General features: G+C 40.2%; 2 pseudogenes across 1 annotated transcript in view; both read right to left on the reverse strand.

The window, feature by feature from the left end:
• LOC118426946 overlaps nt 1-4,177 on the reverse strand; it is a 15,401-nt pseudogene extending 11,224 nt beyond the window's left edge. Inside the window, exons 1-5 of the transcript XR_004832495.1 lie at nt 4,053-4,177; nt 2,549-2,699; nt 2,065-2,199; nt 1,499-1,621; nt 1,161-1,203 (exon numbers count right to left, since the gene is read on the reverse strand). The product of XR_004832495.1 is annotated as a calmodulin-like protein 12 (transcript). The remainder of the gene's footprint in view (nt 1-1,160; nt 1,204-1,498; nt 1,622-2,064; nt 2,200-2,548; nt 2,700-4,052) is intronic.
• An 801-nt stretch (nt 4,178-4,978) lies between these two features.
• Nucleotides 4,979-9,916, reverse strand: part of LOC118427677 — a 35,058-nt pseudogene continuing 30,120 nt past the window's right edge.

Genomic DNA, 9,916 nt, shown 5'->3' on the forward strand with positions numbered 1-9,916 from the left:
TATCTCACCATATACACCGAGGATAAGGCGGGGCATTAACGTTATTATCATATAGCCTATCCAACTGACAGTTATTTCACACAAATTCCTTTATAACAAATAAACACTTTAATACATTACATAAAAATACATTTGCAATATATATATTGTACAATAGTGTCTATATATAATGCAAACATTAAACTATTTCATCATCATCATTTAACTAATAATTTTAACTAATCATCTGTTTGTGAGATAGCATATCAGCATCAACATGTGGCTTATTTGCAATACAAACTACATGTATTAAGTGGAGTCCTGGTACCCCCCATGCAGAGCCTTTTCACTTGGGCACGACAAAGTACGTATATATGAAGTGATTTAGGAAGGTACCGGCTTAATCACGTTAGAAAGCCATAATGAAAATGTGTAAAATCAGCATAATTCCTTTTCAAGTATCCCTATATTCCCCATGTGGAGCCCAAATTAACATAACCAATCAATCATAATATTTTTGACAGTTATGCATGGTTTACACACAAACAACAGTACAAAAAAAATTCATGACTGTCCCCTGTATAATGGTGCGGTCCAAAAAGTGGTCGGTTATTAGAATAACCGACCACTTTTGAGGTTACTGCCTGATAACCCATGGGAAATGGGGGCCTCTGATTGGCCAACTCCATCTGGCTATATGATAATACCCAATGAAGGCAAAGGGTAGCTGGAGGTCAGGGGTCATTCTTTGCAAGAGATTCAAAAGCGAACAGGGCGTAACCTACCCATCTCTATCAAACACGAAATGACCTATAAAAGACTTGGATCAAATCAAGAACGGATCAATTCGCATGCTCCATTTTATTTGCTTCAATTAAAAATATCATTTCCTGTTAAAGTACACAATACAATAAGAAAGGGGAGTGTTACCTAGCAAGTAAACAATCTTAAAACTATCCTACTAGTTACACTACTATACCATACCATTACAGACACCTTGGCAATAGTTTTAATGCAGAAATGACGAGCAATGTGCCGAAATAAAGTACATTTCACCGTTCAAGCACGAAACCAGGCAAATGAGAAACAGTGATGTGAAGAGAGTTATTGATATTACTACATGGTCCAATTAAGTGCGTATCTTATGCCTAGAAATTAAAGCTGATGAACTGATTGGTTGCTTCATTTTGACATCATCATCTTCACGAACTCTTCGTAGTTGATCTAAAAAGGAAATAAAAAGAGAACAATATGAATTTGATTTTTTTTCAGACAAACATTCAGTCAAATTCAACTTCAATGAGTCCTAGGCTTTCTACCACCGGTTGGTAATAACATGTACTATATATTTTCATAGTGTTTACGTTACTGAAATTTTATAAACTTCAATCTAAGCTCCTGATGTGTGTTGGCTACACTTCCACATCTAGCTTAGTAAGGGTGCAGGGTTATCACATCGTTAATTGTGCATAAAATTTACTGCATTAAACCATTTAGGTGACAGAAAGCAAAGTCTGACCTGCCCATCTCCATCAATGTCGGCCTCTAGGATCATCTCATCCAGCTCTTCATCTGTCAGCTTCTCTCCCAGGTTGGACATCACTTGCTTAAGCTCCGAACGGTTGATGTAGCCGTTGCAATCCTGTAATGTTTCAGCAAGAAAACTGAGTGTGCTATCTTTGGATGTTGCCTGGGTACCATCCTCTGTGGTAACCACTGGCTCAGTTTTTCCTCTCGGTGGTTAGAAGATGAAAAGAGTGAGCCAGTGGAGGATGGTACCCAGCCTACATCGGCTGTGTCGTGTCAGAGAAAATCCTATCACCATTTCTGATTGAACAAGAGAACCAAGACAGACAAGAGAACCAACTGAAAAACTATAGTGGACGTGTTTAAACAATATATGTGACAGAGCTAGCATTCATCAGCTTCTGAACTTTAGGTCTTTTCTTAAGTATATATCTCATTCCGAACATAACAGAGGGATTTAAGATGGTTCACATTGACAACATTGGAGAGTGTACATTGTATTTATGTGTCAAATGTTACGGACATACAAGCGCAACCTTTGAAAAACAATACCCGTACCTTATCGAAATGCCGGAATGCTTCCCTAATCTCCTCCTCTGAGTCGGTTTCCCCCATCTTCCGCGCCATCATGGTGAGGAATTCTGAGAAGTCTATGGTTCCGTTTCCGTCCGCGTCTACCTCGTTTATCATGTCCTACAAAATGACATATGTCGGTGTACAATCATTCTATAATTGCAGTTCATACCAGTTTCACATTTTCTCTGTTCACACTAAATGTCTGATCGCAACTTTTTTTCCTGAATATAGCATATTTTTGGTACATATGCAGCATGAACATGAGCCAATCTGAGAATCGGCTTTACCTGAAATATGTAGGCCATTCTCTGAATGGCTGACAGCTAATTAGAGGCAACGCCCATAAAGTAGAAACTTCAGACCAGTTTAGCAGAGTTTCGTCAAGGCCGTGGAGTAGGCTCTGTGTAGGTGAATGTGTCTACAAAGTTACATACTGGTATTATAATATCAGATACTGATTACGTACCTGAAGTTCAGCTTGATTTGGATTCTGACCCAGCGATCTCATGACAGTCCCCAGCTCCTTTATAGTGATAACACCGTCTTTGTCGAACATAGAGAAGGCCTCTTTAAAGTCAGCGATCTGCTCCTGTGTCAGTTGAGCTGCCATGTCTAATCTAGGTGCGACAAAAAACTGTTAATTAAAAATAACATACCAAATATAAAGTCTGAAAACAACATTCGTGCTTGTAAAAAACTTGCCAATGGCTAGGAAGCAAACAAACTAAATTTTGGTTCAGTTGCTAAACCCACACAACCTCAGGCACTTTCTGTTGGAACAAATGAATGTGAATGAAGAAAAGCTGTACTTTAGAAAACATACCCGTGAAACAGTTGGCGAGAGATGTGTCTGCCCTGTGCTACTAGTCGGACTAACTCCTCAAAGCTTCAGCTAGTTACAAAATGCTGGAAAAATCTTGATGTACCGGTTTGGTAATCATGCAAATGTCTAATGGTGCTGTTATATGTCTTAGTGATAATTGTCTTGAAAACATTCTTCCCTCCTGGGAGTAAGACAACTAAAGGCTAAGTAAGGGTCCAATTTTTCATATTTTGAGTCGGTTACTGGGCATTTACTGAAGTGGCGTCGAACGGCCAAGTGGCTAGGCTATCGGACTTTTGATAGAGATGGAACGATTCATGGTATTCTCTGCCAGGGGTTGTTCCCTTGAGAAAGTCACTTTATACGACCTTTCTCACTTCATGTATAAAAATGAATACCTAGCTTTGGTTGAGGAGGTAAAAGGTGGTGGAAGAAGAGGGATGGGCTCCTCCTTCCAGTGCCGTGCCCTAGACTCAGTGGATTTAACAATCAAATTCCTTACTGCCACAAAATGGTTTTTGGACTGCCGTTACCTTTACTTCTACCGAGCACCTAATTTCTCTAAGCCATGCAAAAGATGAAGTAGAAAAACGTTGCTATGTAAATATGTCCCACCTTACAATTGCAAACGGACAACGACATTTACAACAAGACTTGCTCCAACTGACACTGAAGAAAACTGATTCTTATCTAACGATGTATTCAACTGTTGGCTAATCATGCCAAATCGGCCCAATACTATAACCCTGACCCTTACCATAGCCCTAGCTCTGATTCTAACGCTGGTCGAATTGACCAGGTTGTCGAGTAGAGTTGACTGGATGAATAATTAAAGGACTGAATCGCCCTAATCCCCATTAGCATCACCAACCAGGCAGAGGTCTCCCATATCTTGCGACTGCAGAGACCTTAAGCTACCAAATATCATAGGATGGAGATCAGAACCCCATTGTAGACATGCGTGTTCCTTTTGGTTGATTGGTTAAAATGAGAACGTCATCGGAGATAGATACTTTTGACTCTTGGGCATTTCTCTGACAAAGTCTAGTGAGTTGGACACCACAGTGCTGTGTCTACCTTAGCAACTAATACTATTAAAACGCATTTGATGTTTCTCCAAACCTCACAAAACTCAACAGTTAGGTACCTTTGTTTCGGCTGTCTTTATGAGTTTCTCTTCTTGAAAGTTCAAAACGTGGAGGCTGGAATGTTCCAAATGACGACACCGTGACGGTCTTTGCTCTGGCTAAATGACTACCTGCACTGTTGTGGTTACTACTGGTATTATAAATGAAGTCAAAGGGTGACTGGAGGTCAGGGGTCATTCTTTATAAGTGATTCAATAGCGAACAGGGCGTTACCTACCGTCTAAATTTGTCTCTTCTGTACCCATTATGTGTATGACGCAGCATTTAATGGCACTGAATATATCTATATATAGCAAATACGTATTGCCGGTTATATATTGTCGTTTAGTTCCTTTGACCAGAGTCATATTCTGTATAGACCGACGGACAGTAATATTATAGTAGTAGTATACGTCAGTCACTTGACCACTTCTTTGGTGTGTTCAGGTTTAATGAAGGTTTCTTTTCAAAGAGAGCCGTCAACTATTCTATAACTCGAATGAATATATTCGAGTAATGCGGTGTTTCGCCGAGGTTAAATGTATTTTCTATCGGCTTTGGTATCACTTAGATAAAAGTATTTTCGTACACTGCAATAGTTTCTATTCTCTAGGGATAACCCGAATTTTTATTTGAACAATGTACATGTACATTATCAGTACATATCTGTATATTAAGGTTCCTTGCTACCAGCACAGAAGTCGAAAGCAAATCATGGTATCAAAATTTGCATACAGGCAAATTCTGCGAATGCCTTTTGATCGAAAGAAAATACCGTTGCTATCAATAATTCAAGACACAGACAATATAACTGAAGATACAAAAGAAGATGCAGATTACGAAGTTACAACGCAGGACAGCATGATAATCTTTTATTTGCATGTTCCTCGTACCCACATTGGCTAAACGCAGTATTTCGATAGTGTTACATGTGAAATGTTAAGTACTATTGCATACAAGGGAACACTTGGATAAACAAAACATCTGGAGCTATGCTATCGCTAGATCTACTGTTTACGTATACATGCCTCTTCCCCCTTTTTGTTGTACACTTTTTGCGTGTGGCTGTCATTATACATGCAAGCAATCCGTCGTGTGACTAGATTGAAAACACGGTAAACAACTTGCATATTAAGAGCACTCTTGTATATTATATAAAATGGACTTCATTTTCTTCTGGTTCGTATATGTACAACAAATGACATCGTCCTGCTCTGGTGATTTTCCTCGGAACAAGATGGCGGCTTGAAGTGATGTTGTCGATAACTCTATGACTATTGGGCATTCATCACTTTCACGAACTCCTCGTAGTTGAGCTATATGGAGAGAAATGGAGCTTTAATTTGAATTTCGTTACGTTTTGGAGCATACTGTGAATGCAGAAACTTTCGCGGTGGTTTAATTTCGCGGCCGGCTTTCGCGGTGGCCGCTTCACCGCGATCTCGCGCGAACTTGAAACCACCGTGAACATTTTTACATGGCAGTAAGAGACTACAGTGCATGGTGCTACCGCGATCTTAAAACCACCGCGAATTTAAATGCATTGTATCATGTACAATTACCGTGTAATAAAGTATCTTATAAGGACAACATTGCCCCTGACCTTCCCATCTCCATCAAGGTCAGCCTCCCGCATCATCTCCTCCATCTCCTCATCTGTCAGCTTCTCTCCCGTGTTCATCAGGATGTGCCGCAGCTCCACCATACTGATGAAACCGTCACCATTCTGTATATATTGATTAAGTGTCACACTTTTCAAAAAAGGTATGTAGATATTGTTATGTACATGCAGACAAGGGGATGGGTGGGCAAAAGGAGAAGTACAAATGTTCGCCGTGGTTTTGAGTTCTCTTGGTGAAATACTCACCGCGAAAACCGAGAACATAAAACCATCGCACTAAAATGCCATTTACACCTACAGTACCCTGTCGAAAACCGCGAACGCTTCCTTCAGCTCCTCGTGGGCGTCAGTCTCCAGAGTTCGCGCCATCATACTGAGGAATTGTGGGAAATCTATGGTTCCATTTCCGTCCGCGTCAGCCTCTTTCACCATATCCTGGATAAAACCGGTATAATTGTAGCCTAATATGAGTCAAAATGGCATGTGCTAGACGAAAAAGTCATCTGCTTATAGGGCCTTCACACTGAAATCGAATTAGCAGGAATCAAGCAGAACCAGCCGGAATGAAGTAAATTTATTTGCAAAATTCGTGCTACATTCGGGTGGGAATTCCAAATGGACCTTATATCCCCTTCACACGAGAAGGAATGAGCCGGAATGCCGTCAGAATGAAAATTCTTTTCTATTCCTGGGAATTCGTAGTGTATTCTAGAGATTCTCACTGCATTCCAGATATTCTTTTGGCCACATTCTGACAGGATTCGAATTGGCTTGCCGTTTCGGTTCTCCATCGAATGAGATAAGAAGGTAAGTTCTATGCAGAATTAAGAGATACATGCGCTAGGTGAATTAAGTATCTATTCCAGTCATGAACCGTCATGCGGTGGGGGGGGGGGGATTAAAACTTAGTCACATTATTTCCACTGCAGCGCCACCTGGCAGTGGGAAGTAGAACTTATCAGTATTGGGAACAGTAACAGAATGACTATTGTAGCGTTGGTAGATAAGTATCTCTTAGTTGCGTGCAAGGAACTCTGATAACCAAGCAGATATGGTAATGACAAAGGTCATACTCGAATCTCAGCTGCAGTAGGGTTCTGACCCAGCGACGCCATGACAGTTCCCAGATCCGCGGTGGCGATACAGCCCTTCCCGTCTGTGTCGAACAAAGAGAAGGCTTCCCTTATCTCCGTAACCTGTACCTCCGTCAGCTGGTCTGTCATGGCTAGTTCTATATGTACACTTCCAGGGAAAAGAAAAGTAGTGAGTGAACAAAACTGTCCTAAAAGTAACGATGAAACATTTATACTCTACAATTATACCACTTATTTCCTTTCTTTTATATGCAATATCCTATAAGATTAGTCTTCCAAAGTTCAAACACTCAAACTTTAACATAGACTAGATTACACATCACAAAGTATATATATATTACATATGTAACTTACATGCTAAAATCATTAAAACAAATATGCATACCTACATCTACAAGCTTACGGACTAGAAAGGCCGACATTTGCTTAAGAGCAAATACAGCATATTTCAGCCATACCCCTTCCCACGCAACATTGGACTGTTTCAAATCACCCCCCGCAAAAATGGAACAGTTTAACAGTAACTTGTGAATTGATTCCAGGAAAAAACGGAGCTTGCCCAATATGCCCCGGGCCCATATAGAATAATATACTCTTCCACAGGAGCTCCTATGCATAACTAATTGGTCATTAGAATCGCAGTAGCTCCTATTTTTCCGAAAGTGAAAAAAAAAACACCGCACCTTCCATTCAGAAAATTTTCATCATGAAATTACACGAAGCCATTCAACAATTTCCAGAAAAGAGAAAATGCTGATCTATTGACTAAGAGCAATAAGTTAAACATAATTTTAGTACCCACTGATCTTTATTCATATAAACATTGCACAGGTAAGCCAATTGTTTAGATTTACAGTTCGAATAATTCGGAAGAGAAATATAGGGGGGCGGCAATCGTAGGGCCGGCCGCTAGGGGCGCGATTTTAGTCAGGCTACACTACACACACACACAGCGAACCACACCACAAACACACACAAATCGAAATGTGTACATGTACATATTCTTCAAAATAGCAAGGACGTTTTATAACGTCATTGAACATAGTGCGGAGGGCCTTCACACACACTCGGTAATTTGATAGGCCCAGACCATAGCAGAGCCACTGTAACTCACATCATCCACACGGAAGAAAATTGTCCTACTTTACGTACCTGCGACTGTTGTCGTTTGCGTCAGGAGCAGGAGAATCCCTACAAGGAAGGCTCCTTTCCCGACCATATGTCGGCAGATTTAGCTTTAGTTCTCCTCAGAAAGTGTGGATTTTTTAAAGAAATCAGCAACAAGAACGTGACGAAGCAAGCTTGTACGTAGTTTCTTGTTTACACAGTAAATTTACACTATCTGAAAGAGAATGTCGTAGGCTTTGTGACGCGACGTTGGCATGGCAACGCCATGGTAGCCATCTTGGTCTAGTGCCAAAAGGCAGTGGCTTATTATACACCTTGGTGTCTTGTTACAGTTTACGTGCTCGAGGCACCCCTTCTAACAAGTTTTCTAACACGGCTGTTTACGTGCTCGATTCGCCCCCCTTAGATGTATCGTATGAAATATGAAGATTAAGATTCAATACAAACACAGTATGTGCTTTTCGTCATCATGTACGTTTATTTATTTATTAATTTGTAAAAACAGTTTCAGTTCAGTCCACAACGCCATTTTTACTTTACGCTGTCTTTTTTTAAAGCAGTTAAAAACACCACGCACAACTATTTCAATGCGACATTTCATACCTTGCCTTACATATACAATGTGCATAATTTCAAGAACATCGGAATCTTAATCATATTCTAAATTTCGTTATCAAATTATCAATTGCATACGTATAGTATTGGCATTGCACAAAGGTGTGACAATAACAAACGATATAACACACGATGCCAATCATTAAAAAAACAACGGAAATGTATAACAATACAATTGATACGTGATAACAGACTACATGGTTGATGAAACTTAAAGTTTGCGATATTTTTGTGCTATTTGTATTTTTCAGAACCATACAACAAGGTGTAGTGAGGGTGCCCTCTGGTGCGCATCAGACTCTTTGCCCGCGGTATTGGCGGGTAGAATACACCACAGCCGGCAACTTTTGAAAGAAGAAAATCATAACATAACATGTACGTTACAAAAATACATGATACAGGAGAAAAAGATATTTCATTGAAGTGTTGTATTGCGTTATATCGAGTGGCTTAAAGTGGGCAGTCAAGCAAACTAAAGCAAGCTGCAGCGCCACTTTTTCCTGACATCGAAAGCTATCTGCCACAAAGGTATCAAGGCCAAAATATGTCAGGTACAAAAACAGTGCCGCCACAATACCAAGGAGAACCTCCAGGTGGCGCATAATTGACGTTGACCCTTTGTCTCCCTAAGGCCCACAGACATACAAAATATCATTACAATCGATTCATTGCTCGGTGAATTATACAATGTGTTCAAATATTCATACTATCCTAGAACTATCATAGAGTGGAATCCGTTGCCACCAAGTACAGTAGGAACATCCGCACTATATAGTCAAAAAGTACATTAAGTGAAACGTGGTTCATCCCCACAGAGAAGCTAGTTGCCAAATCAAGTTCTCTTGCCGAGTAACTCTTCGTTATCCATTGATTTAGATGACGTATGTTCATACATGTTGTCAGAAAGGGATCGTTGAGCCTCTTAGAAGTCCATCGTCGAACATGTATCATTCCTTGTGATTGTTGTTCTGATAAATAAACAACATACAGTGTAATAAAACTCAAATCTGATAGTGACACTGATACGTGAGACACGAATGTCCCTATTGCTTGTCATTATACGGTGGAGAGAGTCTCGTGACTTAAACACTAGCAAAAACGGGTGCAGAAGACATTGCGTAGAAACCGATGGCAACATCCTATACACAATAAACAGAGATCCTCCCTTTGTTGCTTCCCAATATGCATCGCAGCTCCCTGTTACTAACACCTACTGGTAGCATCTCTTAGCAGACGACTGTACAGAACGTAGCCCTTCAGTTTACAGCATAGCCACTGCGGTGCATTTGTTTTTGCTTACCAATCTTAATTTACATTCTTTAAAAAGTATTCCAACATCGTGACAGTGGTAGGCATGTAGACGCAATTAAAGCCAACCTAACAGTCGCATTCGAGAGCTTTCACCTAACCATTTTAGATAAGCCAA

Source organism: Branchiostoma floridae, chromosome 12, assembly GCF_000003815.2.
Source record: "Branchiostoma floridae strain S238N-H82 chromosome 12, Bfl_VNyyK, whole genome shotgun sequence".
Taxonomy (NCBI): Eukaryota; Metazoa; Chordata; class Leptocardii; order Amphioxiformes; family Branchiostomatidae; genus Branchiostoma; species Branchiostoma floridae.